At 35.6% G+C, this 12,417-nt stretch overlaps 1 protein-coding gene across 5 annotated transcripts in view; it reads left to right on the top strand.

Annotated features, from left to right (window-relative positions):
- Positions 1–12,417, top strand: part of LOC124642738 (transcription factor EB) — a 121,923-nt gene that overhangs the window by 40,178 nt on the left and 69,328 nt on the right. The window contains exon 1 of one of the 5 annotated variants that reach the window (XM_047181356.1): positions 2,674–2,881. The exons of 2 other annotated variants lie outside the window; for them this stretch is intronic. The gene's annotated coding sequence lies outside the window, so the exon portion shown is untranslated. Of the gene's footprint in view, positions 1–2,673; positions 2,882–7,306; positions 7,574–12,417 lie in introns of those variants that run through there. 2 more of the 5 variants (XM_047181352.1, XM_047181353.1) reach the window with 2 other exon arrangements.

Below are 12,417 nucleotides of genomic sequence, written 5' to 3'. Positions count from 1 at the left end.
ATTATGTGGTACTTACTTATGAAATGTACGTCTTTGCGGTTGGTGAAATGAAAACCGATTGCTTGGTAGTGGGATGACTATCTTAGCCAGCCATTAATGTGCTTGTCTTTCTGGACTGATTAGGAAAGCAGAGGATGTGAGAAGGATCAATAATGTATCAAGAATTTAATGATATGATGATAGCAAGGAATTGATTTAAATGATGCAGCTGTTTGTTGATGATTTTATTCTTTTTAAACCGATGTCGTAATGAGAGGTAAATGTATACGTGGAGTGTCTTTACTTTCAAGATAAAAATATCAACACAAATCTTCTGCAAATAAGCTTATTATTATCTACAGTCGTATCAAAAATGAGATAATGAGTAAAAATAGTATTTTGTTTCGTAAAAAGGTGTACTGATTCAGTTTTGAGAGTGTTCTTGTTACCTAGTATAGGCGCCATGTTTGTTGATATGCGATAGTACGCGCATGCGCGTCAGCTTTTTGTACACGAATCACTTGGTAATACCGAGAAATGAATCATTATTATTCATCATTAGTCTTTGTTCTCTAATAATTTAGGATAATTTTCCGGGAACTGTTGATTTCAATAGTTTGGTAACACTACGCAGTGTCATACCTAACTAATTGTGAAATTCTATTTCGCCACTGGGATGCAATGTGTCTCAATATGTGAAAACCAGACTTTCAACTAGAAATACACGTTGATGATGCGTCGAGATCTAAAAGGTGCCCATAATAAAAGCAATATTTACTTACTCAGACTGCTATAAATTGATATTATATTAATTATTTCATCTATTTCTTCATCCTTATTTGTATGCTGCACTCCTAAAACATGTATACGTTTGTAGAGCTGGGAAAACCCGTAGGCACTATTGCAGATTCGCTATCTAAGTTGACGTGGTCAGTGCGTAAGGAAAAGACACCCATGATATGAAAAAATCTTTCCTTCCTTTTTCCACGTCCTTTTATTTGCGAAGAAGTACTTCTAGCAAATTATGATCGCGTTAGCCTAACCGAGGCTAACTATTTCATTGTTTACCTCTCCTTTAACTTGAAAGCCATAAAACGCCAAAATGTTTGCATTCAATGTTGATCTGCTATTAATCTTTCCGAATTGAGATCTTCAAGTAAGGTTGCTTTCTTGGAAACCAGCCAAGAATCGGTCATTTCTTCATACTTGAGGTTATTAGGTAGTCTTCTACCAAGGTTTGTTTTGGACAGAGAAAGATATTTAATATTACTAAGAATTTAGATCCAATTTATATCAGATTAAATTTCTAAGGGTTCTAAATCCTAGTTTTATCTTCTAAGCCCCTTAGAGAATCATATAAAGATAATATAAAAACTAAAGGACACAGTATAGTAGCACGTGCAGATATTAACGATTGGTAATTGGTATCATGATGATGATCACGCAACACGTGATGTATCACGAAAGCCTTTGTATACAAAGTGGATAATGACACACAACTTGCTTAATGAGCTTCGTAGATTTTTTCATAGGAATTCACATGGGAACATTTACGGGAATTCAGATATTGGGATCTAGATTAGATGATGTTGAATGGAAAAAAAATACTATATAAAACTCACGATGAGTCTTAACTTAATAGGTTATTTTGTATTTTCATCAATATTCAGCATGATTTTAATGACATCTTTTATTTATTGGATCACAATTCTAAGCCCTATCCGGTTGTGTTCCAAATGCTATATAAACAATATACGTAAACAATATCTACCTACTTTACGATAACACGCAGCTACTGTAAGTAAAATGATATGGAAATTATGAACCCCCATTTCTTTTTGTGTTTTGGACGTCGTCTATCTTTCTGTTTCTTTCCTCAATAGACAAAAATATTTCATGTTCCAGTTTACCATTCACATTAATCACAATCTAATATCATTACTAACCTCATTATTTGCTAAGGTCTTATCTCCTGTTAATTTAGGACCAACTGCAGTCTCCCCTTACAGTTAGTTAAATACTATGTCATTGAACTGCCACTCGGCCACCGGTGTCCAAAGTGCCATTGGTGACTTAATAGGCTCGTGTTACGTCGATTACGCTTCACTGATTGAAGTGGGCACATTGTTTATGGGTTTTATTTGTTCTTTTGATGCTGTTGTTAAGAAACATTGATTTGAATTGTGACACCTGAATTTACCTACTTCCACTTATGTACGTAACCGTTGTTTAAGTTCAAATGCTATTTTGGTTTCGTAGCGTACTCTTCATTTCCTACGAATTGCAATAAACCGTTTCCGAATTACTCTAGGCATAACTTATTTACAATAGTGCAAGTGCAAATAAGAATCATTAGCAACGTAAGAAAGGTTCATAAATTCAAAGCCAACGCAACAAACTTTATTTTTGTGGCTTTCGTCGTGTCACACCTTGGCTTGGCTGAGCACGTTCAGATGTGAATCTTCACGGATCTGATACGTAATTTTAGCTTCAACCCTAACCGTCTGGCCGTCTGGCCAATTAGTTTTTCTATTTTGGACCAGACCGCTAGTAAGCGCGCGCGGCGCCGACCGTCTCCACAATCGCTAATAACCGCAGTTAAATATGAATAAAATACGCTATAAATGTGAAACGAGCGGTTTGCTAATAAAATGGCGGATAGCGACATAAATTTTCACGCGTTCTTCATCTTTGACGCTTGGTAGTTGCGCGCGAGTGCCGCCATTGTGACGTTGGGTTCAACGTGAAAAGTGCTTAATTTCAATAGTGTTAAGGTTGATATTTCAGTGATTTTGTGTAGTGTTATTGGACTGTCTGCGCGGTCGTCAGTGTTTTGTTATGATGCGCAAGTCGGCGCAATTGTTTGTTTTGGACGGAGTATTACGCGCAGGCGCACCATGAGGTTTCGGCATGTGTGTTTTTTGTTACACTAGAGTTATTTGCGGATAAAGTTAGGTGTTTATGTACAGGTTTAATGTAAAGTTTCTTAAGAGTATTCATTAATTATCTGGATATTCAAACTTTTTTACGTAACTGCTTTTTGCAATGTTTTTACAGTTATTCATTAAAAACGATATTTTCAATAATTAAGCTATACTGTAGGTACGGTCTCATCAGGCCAGACTAATACGCAATATTATGTTTTGGCTGGAAACTGGAAGCGTCACCAGCCATGCTGGGCGTGTTCTGACGTTAGACCCGACGTGACGTGCCAAGTCTGCCCAGATCAGTGACAGCATAAATATTAGTTTGACGTACTGGAAAATATTTGTAGATATAGAGACCAGTGTATATCTGGCTAAACGAGGAGTCGTGGATGATGAAAATGCTATAAGTTAAGATGCCACTGTCACTACATTTGTCTGATGTCTTTGTCTTTATCATGAAGATGATGATTACTTGATTATATTTTGGACAGATGAAGTCGAGTCTTTAAATTTCGTGTCATCATGAGCCAAACTTGCTACTGTTCTTCTACCTAAGCTAGGCGCAAAGGAACAAATCTATATTTCTAGGTATTTTAATAACATACAATGAGTGATCAATTTGTTATCACAGGATTAGGCAACTCGCGCCGACTGTCGTGTGAATGTCACTGATATCTAGGATTAACCAAGATCTGTGCCTATCGGATCTTATCAGATAAACTATTGTAAGTGTTGTTATAGTTTCCAAGTGTCAATGAATAATCATCTGTAATGGGAACAATAACATCGGATCTACTATAGTTTGCCGTTCGTGTCGGCAAACTAAGTCTAGGAGCACTTGAGATTATTTTTTCGTGATGGAAGGTATGGCATTTTCAATTACTACAGTGTCACGTGTGGTGATAGTTTTCATTTCAATCAAAATAATTTTCAAGGACTTCAGGCTTGTCAAGGGAGATATGAGCGGTTTCTTCTAGTATTGTCACCAGCTACCCTTAAGGCCTGGGGTCATTTGATAGTTTCCCATCTCACGCCATAAAATGTTTTTTTCCGCTGTAGCCATGTTGGGAAGGGGAGATTTAAACTCTAGGTAAATCTGTGCATCTCTTTGCGTACCAGGGTTCCTTCAAGAATCTTACAACCCCACACAACTGCATAGTTAAATGACAGATTATTTAAAACAAAACTCCACTACGAGAACATCAATAACCTGCATTTTTTACTACACGTGTCACGATGACGTAGCTCTCAGTCGCACTTCGCGATGCTATAACGAGTTCGTATGTAAACATATCGATTTATCGACTGTCTGTTCAGTTGCAATTAGCAATAAAATAGATCAAAAACTTTTCGTAGAAAAGGCTGAACAGGAAAGGCTAGGACAGATAAGGAAATTTCGGTTGTCGGCCCTAGAGAAATGGGGTTAAGAAGGTATTTGGTGGATCCGAGGTACTCTAAAATCTAAGTTCAAAATCAAAGAAACATAAATAGTTTAAATATGTAATGGAAATTAAATAATAAGAACAGAGTACATATTCTGTTTCTATTCTACTTGCCAAATAATTCCATTTTATTAATAAGTCTATCCTTTTCCAACTTAGTAATTCATTCATTATTAGCTGTATATTATTTAAAAGATCCAACCAAAAACACATAGCAACTTAGCTTGCTTCTCAATGTATTAACTGAGAATATATCCTTATTCAACTTTTTGGTTTCATCAAGAGTTTCTGAGAACGCGTGGAAACGCAAAACGAAATCAACAAATCATCAAGGATAGCTTGTTGTAAAAAAGATAACTTCCATTATGTGAATGCTGTGGTGAATTCCAATTGACGTTTTATCCTTATTTTCCAAATATTACGTACATATTTTGGCTATCAAACCATATGTTAATTTGTGAATGTTACAAAATAATATACCATTCGCGTATGTAGATAGGTTTCTTTCTTTTCCTCTAATTTTGAAGGTAAAACAATTCACCACCTCAGTAAAGCCCAGAGGAAATTTCAAACCAAGGTTTTCATTTACCTTCCGCAATTGGTAATCGTTAAACCCCTTCTAGAAAATTACGCATTTTTTCACTTCCATATAATACCTATACAGTTCTCACCCTATTGATCCTGTTTTTAAGATAACACAACATAAACCAGGATGCAACAAACTGTGAAATAAATACACACCCACAAGTGACTGTCATTTTTGGCACTTAGATGAGTAATAAAATCAAGTGTAATAGCGATAAACAGATCAAATAACCTATCTATCTGTCAACTGCATTAGCACAAGTATCGTTCAAGTCATGATGAAAATACGTATACGCAAGCAAAGTCATTGAGGATAAACATAGTGATTGAGTCCTTCGATCGCTTATCAAAATCTAACTTTACCTTTCCTCTCTAGGCTCTTTGAAGTTCTGAATTTAAGAGGAATTGTGACAAATCATGGCTCATTGGGACCTTTCAGCTTAACCACTTTTTCATAACACACATAACATTACATGTAGTGCACTTGTAAGGGAAAAGAAGACGGTGAAACTATAGGAGGACTTGACGTTGATGTTGATCCAAATTCTAAGATGGCGTCTCAAAAACCTCAGCTACCTAAGTACCTACTTCCCATGTACCTTAAAAAAGTGACATCGTAATAACAGTATATTGTTTCACGATCGATCGTATTACAATGATGTCATGCGGTGACGAACATATCACTGCCGTAATACACGAAATCGTGGTACGATACCTAAATATCTATATTGTTTTATTTTATTATGTTTTATGCGATTACCTTTATTGTTTTATAGTGTTGTAGTGGAATTAACCTGGGCTGATGGAAAGTTGTGTGAGTCAGGGAAAACATGGTTGTGTAGCATGTTTTTAAGGGGTATCAATTGGTTGAATACTATTCTCTTTAACTAATCTTATTCTATCTGTTGCATATGAAAACAACTATGGACTTCATGTTTGCCTTGATGCTCAATTACTTAGTAGGTAGAACAAAACACTGAACCCAACAGTACTTACAAGAATTTTCATGAATATGATTGCCCATTATGTGAAATACTATCTGTTGACTCATCTTCATAGCAATTGGTGACCTACAATTTTAAGCGAAACACGTCGACTGCTAATGCCAGTTGTAGCAGTCCGACAAATTAGAGTGACCATCGTTAATCCTGATGTGTATACTGACAAAATATCATCAGCAATTAAGATTACTACAGAATTCGCTGTGACATCATTACGAAGTTCGTAAGGGGTCTCAAGGCTAACATATTCTTATTGACCACACAGTGTACACTTAATCTTCAATCCAGCCGCTCGTGTGTGCTCGCCCTAATAATCGACTGGCGACACGCGAGGACAGCACGCGCATCGTATTGAAACAATTGAGATAATGGATGTTTGAGCACTTGATCGTTTTGGGTTCGTAAGGTCTTCGCCGCTGTGGGACTATGATGATGTGTTATTCACTTCTCATTTGATAGCAGCAATGTCATCATTAGCTGAAGAAATATTTGCGTAGCTTTTGTACTTATCGTCGGAAACAACGTTCATAAGGTTCAGACTACATTTTACATCAGTACAAGAAGATGGAACAAGTTTTTGAGAATTTTCTAATTCAAAATGAAAAATAAGAACTAGACAAAATTCAGTATGATGTCTAAGATTGTGTAACGTTTACAATCTACATCTGGCAGACAGAAAGCGACGTAGACAGCAGACGTGATCTGCATGTAAAGGCTGCAAATAAAACTATAATCACTGCACATTTGATGTAAGGGAAATACTTCGACAAGCCGATATTCTCTGACGCAGGAGGCGTGCCCTTGTTTTGAGAAGGGTCTAATGTCTGGATTGAATGATCTTATAGGTTTTTAGCTTTTCCCACATCTTCATCTCGGCCTCGAAGTATATCAAATAATACTACTAGTATTATTCACCGATTACTAAGTCTTAGTTAAAGTGCACCCATAAAGTAAGATCGTAAAAAGAAAACAATATAACATTATCAACTTTTATTTGTATTTAGGTTGAATCTCGTATTGTATTCCTCCCATATTTTTATAATGAAGAGCCTTATCTCGTGCATTACAGTTTGCAATAAACTGCTGCCTTCACCGCACCTTACTGGCACAACTTTCCATTTCATTGCATTCAACGCACGATTACTTTTGGCAACAGATTTGGCTTCCCACCTCAAAACGAATATAAACAAAATCAAACCAAACAGAACCACGATGTTCTGAGAAGGATGGCAAAGAGCAGGCATGGCGATTGCATCACGCATCTATATATATTTTCAGAGGCAATTTACCTGCTACATACCTGATTACAGTGATAAGTATGCGCGGGCGCCGGCTCTGATCCACGACCATAGCGTGGAATACTGTCAGTGTCACTGAGAACGCCGCCGCGAACGCACGCGCTGTGCCGCGATAAATTGTACCGCCACGTGTTTCTGTGAGTAAATAATCAGTGGCCACCAATTACAAACAATTGGTATGGACTGTGTTTGTGAACAAGTGTCCAGGAACTAGTGACACGATTGGATTGCACCTAAGGATTCGGACGAACGGTAACAATCGAGTCGCTTTGTTTATTTACCAATTGAGGAAACGTAGGATCATCAAGATCTTACTACGAATTTTCTCGTAGCAGCAAACGGTAATGAGCAAATACGTCGTTTATGGTAGTAATCAATTCGTCTACGTTTGCTTTAATAGCTCCTAGTTGTCAATGAGAGTTGCTAGTAAATTGATCGATGTTTCAAACGTCTGAATCTTATGTCTTCACTTTAAGGATGACAATGGAACAACAATCATTTTATAGGTTTAGATAATATAATTGAGCAACTGCTGATAGTGTTGTATCAATAATCAATGGAAAATAAACGGGGTTGAATGAAAACAAGTGGTGTTACAGTAATTGGTTGAAGTGGCTGATTTGTTAAGGTCGGTTTAAAAGAGGATATTTTGCATTACTCAAACATTGAGCTAATGAATAAGCAGCAACAGTTCATTACGTATTTTTTTCTCAAGTTTCTTTGGGTTTTTACGAATCGTGCTGGTACTAATTAAACTAAGCAAATAAACATGGCGTTCAATTATCTTGACTTGACGATTCACGGTTAGATGAAATTGATTTGCATCCGTAAAGCCGTCCAAGGTACGCTATAGTTGAAAAGGTAGCTGCAAGAACGAGTTTTCATTCATCATCAGTAACTATAATAGAACGTGAAGTCTTATTTGAGATTGTCGTTGTTACTATGAAGATTACACATACCAAAATGATGATTTATTCATAGGAAGCAAGGAAGGTCACAAACAAGACCTTATGGTATGCTGTAACCTGTCATTACTGGAACGTCACAATTGGTATTACTATCATCAACATGTGATGATAATGATGCAAATAACAACACATGGAAACGCTTTAAAGCCGAACCCAATATTCTATCTATTGTTTTGTTTAGGTACAAGAGATAGGAATTTAACATTACTCGTATGGGGTTATTGTTAAAATTCTATCACTAAGCAAACCAAGAGATAGAAAACATATTGGGAACGGCAGTATATCTCTAGTAGCCCGGATGAGAAAACCATAACAGTAATGAAGAATATAAATAAACTATACAATTTAATATATAAACATAAGTGTTTGATGAAATAAAAAACTAGCAATGTCAAACTGAATTAAAAATAAACAGCATTTAACATGACTATACGGTTTCTCTGCTCAGACATAGTGATGAAATTAATTGTGTATATTATAGTGGAAACACGTGTGTGCGATAGATTCAGTGATTAAACTTGAAGAACATTGTCATAAGTTTCTCAGGGCTCAGGTACGTTTTTTGCCGGCTCGTAATTCAATTCTTACTATTGTGTTAACTTTTAAAACTTGATATTTTCATAAAAATGTTGTAACAGGATATTCTTGCATTTTCCCCATATTACATTCATCAGCAATTTCTGATTTGAATCGATTTTTAACGCTTTTGCTGCATTCCGTTAAAACTTGCTTTCAAACACTAACTTCCATCACTCTGTTATTTCGTAAATATTTTCTTGCACACGCCGTATTTTTTTTAATACTCGTCACGTCACTATCAACAATGTATGTATGCCAAATTATCTTTATACCCATTCGAGCGTTGCAAATAACTTTAGTGACTTTCCAATCAGTCAATGACACAACCATATCATCAGGATTGTATGCACACGTTAATAACTTTAAACTGACAGCGTTTTGCCGTTTAACTGGCTGCTAACTCTCTAATTAGTATAATTACTTCGACAAATAAGTCATTGTTTAACAGAAGCATTATAATTCATTGTTCTGGTTCTGTGCTAAATGCATGTTATTATAATATTGTGCAGTTATCTTGCATAGTCTTTTTGGTTTTTCAAATAATCTGCTATTCAGGATAGGATGACATTTGAGACACAATCAGGAATACCGTCTATCTTTTTCCCATGAAACTTCAGTGCATGAATAAGCATAGCTTCATTTTCATCTTTTATAGTAGGCTAGTGTTATTGTAGACCTCATTCTTCACATTCCATTATACATCAAGAAGGCCTCAAATCATTAGTAACATCAAGTACTAACATCAGGCCGATTAACAAAAATATTGTCAAACAAAACTGCGTGTAAACAGCACGCTTGACAAACACAACCAAAACTAGCGACATGACACTAGGGCGGCCATGTTAGTTCGGCAACTAGAGCTAACTGTTAATTATCTAAACAAGCTAAATTAGCTATATAATTACACACGTCGCCTTGTGGCTGCGACTGTACTAATTGTGATGGTGTATCTATTTAATGATGTTGATGGAAAGCTTCCTCTTCTAAACTTAAGAATTAAAGAACAGCATGAGAGAATTCATCCAAAAATGCTGACGGAAAATTCTAACACAACTTGAATAAGGATAAACTTTGGCGTGTTCTCAATTCTTTTATTTTTCATTTGAAAAACAAAGATGTAAACGTCTTCATTCCTAAAGTAGTATAATATTGGACTAAGGACAAAACCACTATACAAATTTTAAAAAAATATCGTAACAATTCAAAAAAAGATGTAGAAAGTGAGCCAACTTCCAAAAAGGTTATGTTCGAAGATGGTTATTGAGGTAAATACAATATGGTATACTAAAATTAATAAACCAAAAGCACTTAAAAGTTAGACAGGTGCATTTATTCATTTACCTTAATGGTCGTTCAGAATAAAACATTAAATTGCCGGTCATGGTTTCGCAAAACAAAAACATCAATGTAAAAAAACATAAAATCTCTCATTATGATTGTTATTGTCCATAAAGTTTATATCGAAGACAGTAAAAATCCATTTGACGCCCTTAAAATTGTCGCTAGAAGTAAGAAATGTTACATAGTCCGACCTCCCGGCAGCCTTGACCCACAGTAAGTCAGTGTAAACAATTGATTATGATCTGCAGGTAACCTGTTCTCAAGTTTATCGTAAGTCAGGTGCCCTTTTTAGAGCACTTTGTCTCGATTGGAACTGACATACGCATTGCATGATTAATGATTTGACACAGGAACTTTGATTTGACTATTTCGAGAACTTTTGGGTCAGCAACAAAAAAATAATTTAGAAACAAATGCTGGTCTAGATAATTCTGTAATTCTTCTATGTTATTCTTGTTTAGAAGTGAATCGGAAAGGAGCTACTTAACGTGAACTGTCAATTAATACGTAAGTTATTGCTACTATTTTGGGTCGCGTCACCATAAACAGAGTTATAAAATTAACTGGACTTTATTTTCTACTTAACACCTCTTTATCGTCATTAGTAGAATCTTCTTTTATTTTCTCAACTTTAATTACTTCTTGTTATTCGTGTTTTATGTTATAGGTTTTTGCATGGGAATACCCTTGTTTATAGTGTTATTTATTAACTTGCCGCACCCCAACATCTTACATAAGATGTGACTGAGAAAGGACTCTGTGTCAGTCAATGCCTCAAGCTAAAGCTAGTTCACGATAATATTATCAACCTTGAATATGTGGGGTAATAGCTAACAGCAATACTTCATGTGTAACATGCGTCGTGTGATACTGTTAATTGTTTTGTTAATGAAAGTTGAAATAGCTGTAGAAGACATTGTCATATCTCCAGTAAGACCCATTGCTCTGTAATCAGCAAAATGTTCGTTGAATACGTGTAATCAATATGTAATTGGTATGTGAACTTCGTAGCTTGTATACAAATAATACACCAAAATATTCAACTATGACCTTATCATTGAAGGCTTTAAGTGTATTGTTTGCGGATACCATGCTTGGCGAACTAGCAGAACATTGGAATGCTTAGTTTTGGATTCAAAGTTTTTACATGAAAAAAAAATACACGCAATTTCAATTTGTTAAACCTATTTGTTTCCTTATAGTTTTCTAGAGAGGCTCTTAAAACAGCCTTCATTATAATGGAACGAATGACGTTAAATAAATTTTACACTTTTTATTTGCAAGTGGCTTGCTCGGTTAATTCCATATCGTATGACTAACTGTCGTGTCGATTAGTAAGCTAATACCAACATTACAAATACAAAGTACACACGACAATTGCACTACATTTCTGCAAAACTTGCTTCTTTTGTTACACAATTTTAAGTCCTATGAATCTTTTTTGAAAATTAGCTACAGCATTTCCACTGAAATCGATTAACTCCACTTGAAAATGTATTGGAGTGCGCAAACGCCGAGTTTTACTTGTGCCGCAGATAAATGGCGGCCATATTGTGAATCATTCGCGATATCTGCGCAGGCGTCGTTATTCCCCTTGCACAGGAAACTATGGATATGAGACTGGGTTCAATGTAACGTTGTAAATTGTATCTAAGGAGGTCTAGACTTACTTGAGGATGCAGTTTGCGTTAGTGGTAACATTTTGCTTTGCTACAGAAGCAACTAAACAACAAGTAAACAGAACTGCTTGATAATGTAAAAGTCTATTCAATGACCATGTCGTCATTAATGAACTAAAGGTAATTAATAAATGGCATAAACAGCTAGGTATAGAAATTGAAATGACAATTCGAAATCAAAGTGCCGCTAATTTGTTTGACTATAAACTAATTAAGTAACAAGGTAATTAATAATATTTACATACAGATTTTCCTATATACAATATATTTAATAGTGGATTGATGATTCATTACGGGAACCGTTAATTCTACTGAAAAGGGAATTTTTGCACGGAAGAAGTCGTCACTGTATACTTTATAAATTGACAATTGAGATACTTCCCTACTAATTGGCAATAATAATAAATTAATACGAGTATGTGGATCCATTAAACATCCTAATAAAATACTGGCCTACTTCATTTTGACTGTTCAACTTTTCTGAGCGCGTTTTTAATTCAAATAATTGTCGAATTAAAACCAGTCTCGCGGAATATCAAACCCGCCGCAGTCACATTCAAATAACCAGATCTTTCACACGATCTCGTTACTGACCTACAGACGGACATGAAAAGTGAA

The sequence above is a fragment of the Helicoverpa zea genome, chromosome 25, assembly GCF_022581195.2.
Source record: "Helicoverpa zea isolate HzStark_Cry1AcR chromosome 25, ilHelZeax1.1, whole genome shotgun sequence".
Lineage (NCBI taxonomy): Eukaryota > Metazoa > Arthropoda > Insecta > Lepidoptera > Noctuidae > Helicoverpa > Helicoverpa zea.
The sequence above is the reverse complement of the archived record's forward strand: the minus strand, read 5'-3'. Positions and strand labels throughout refer to the sequence as shown.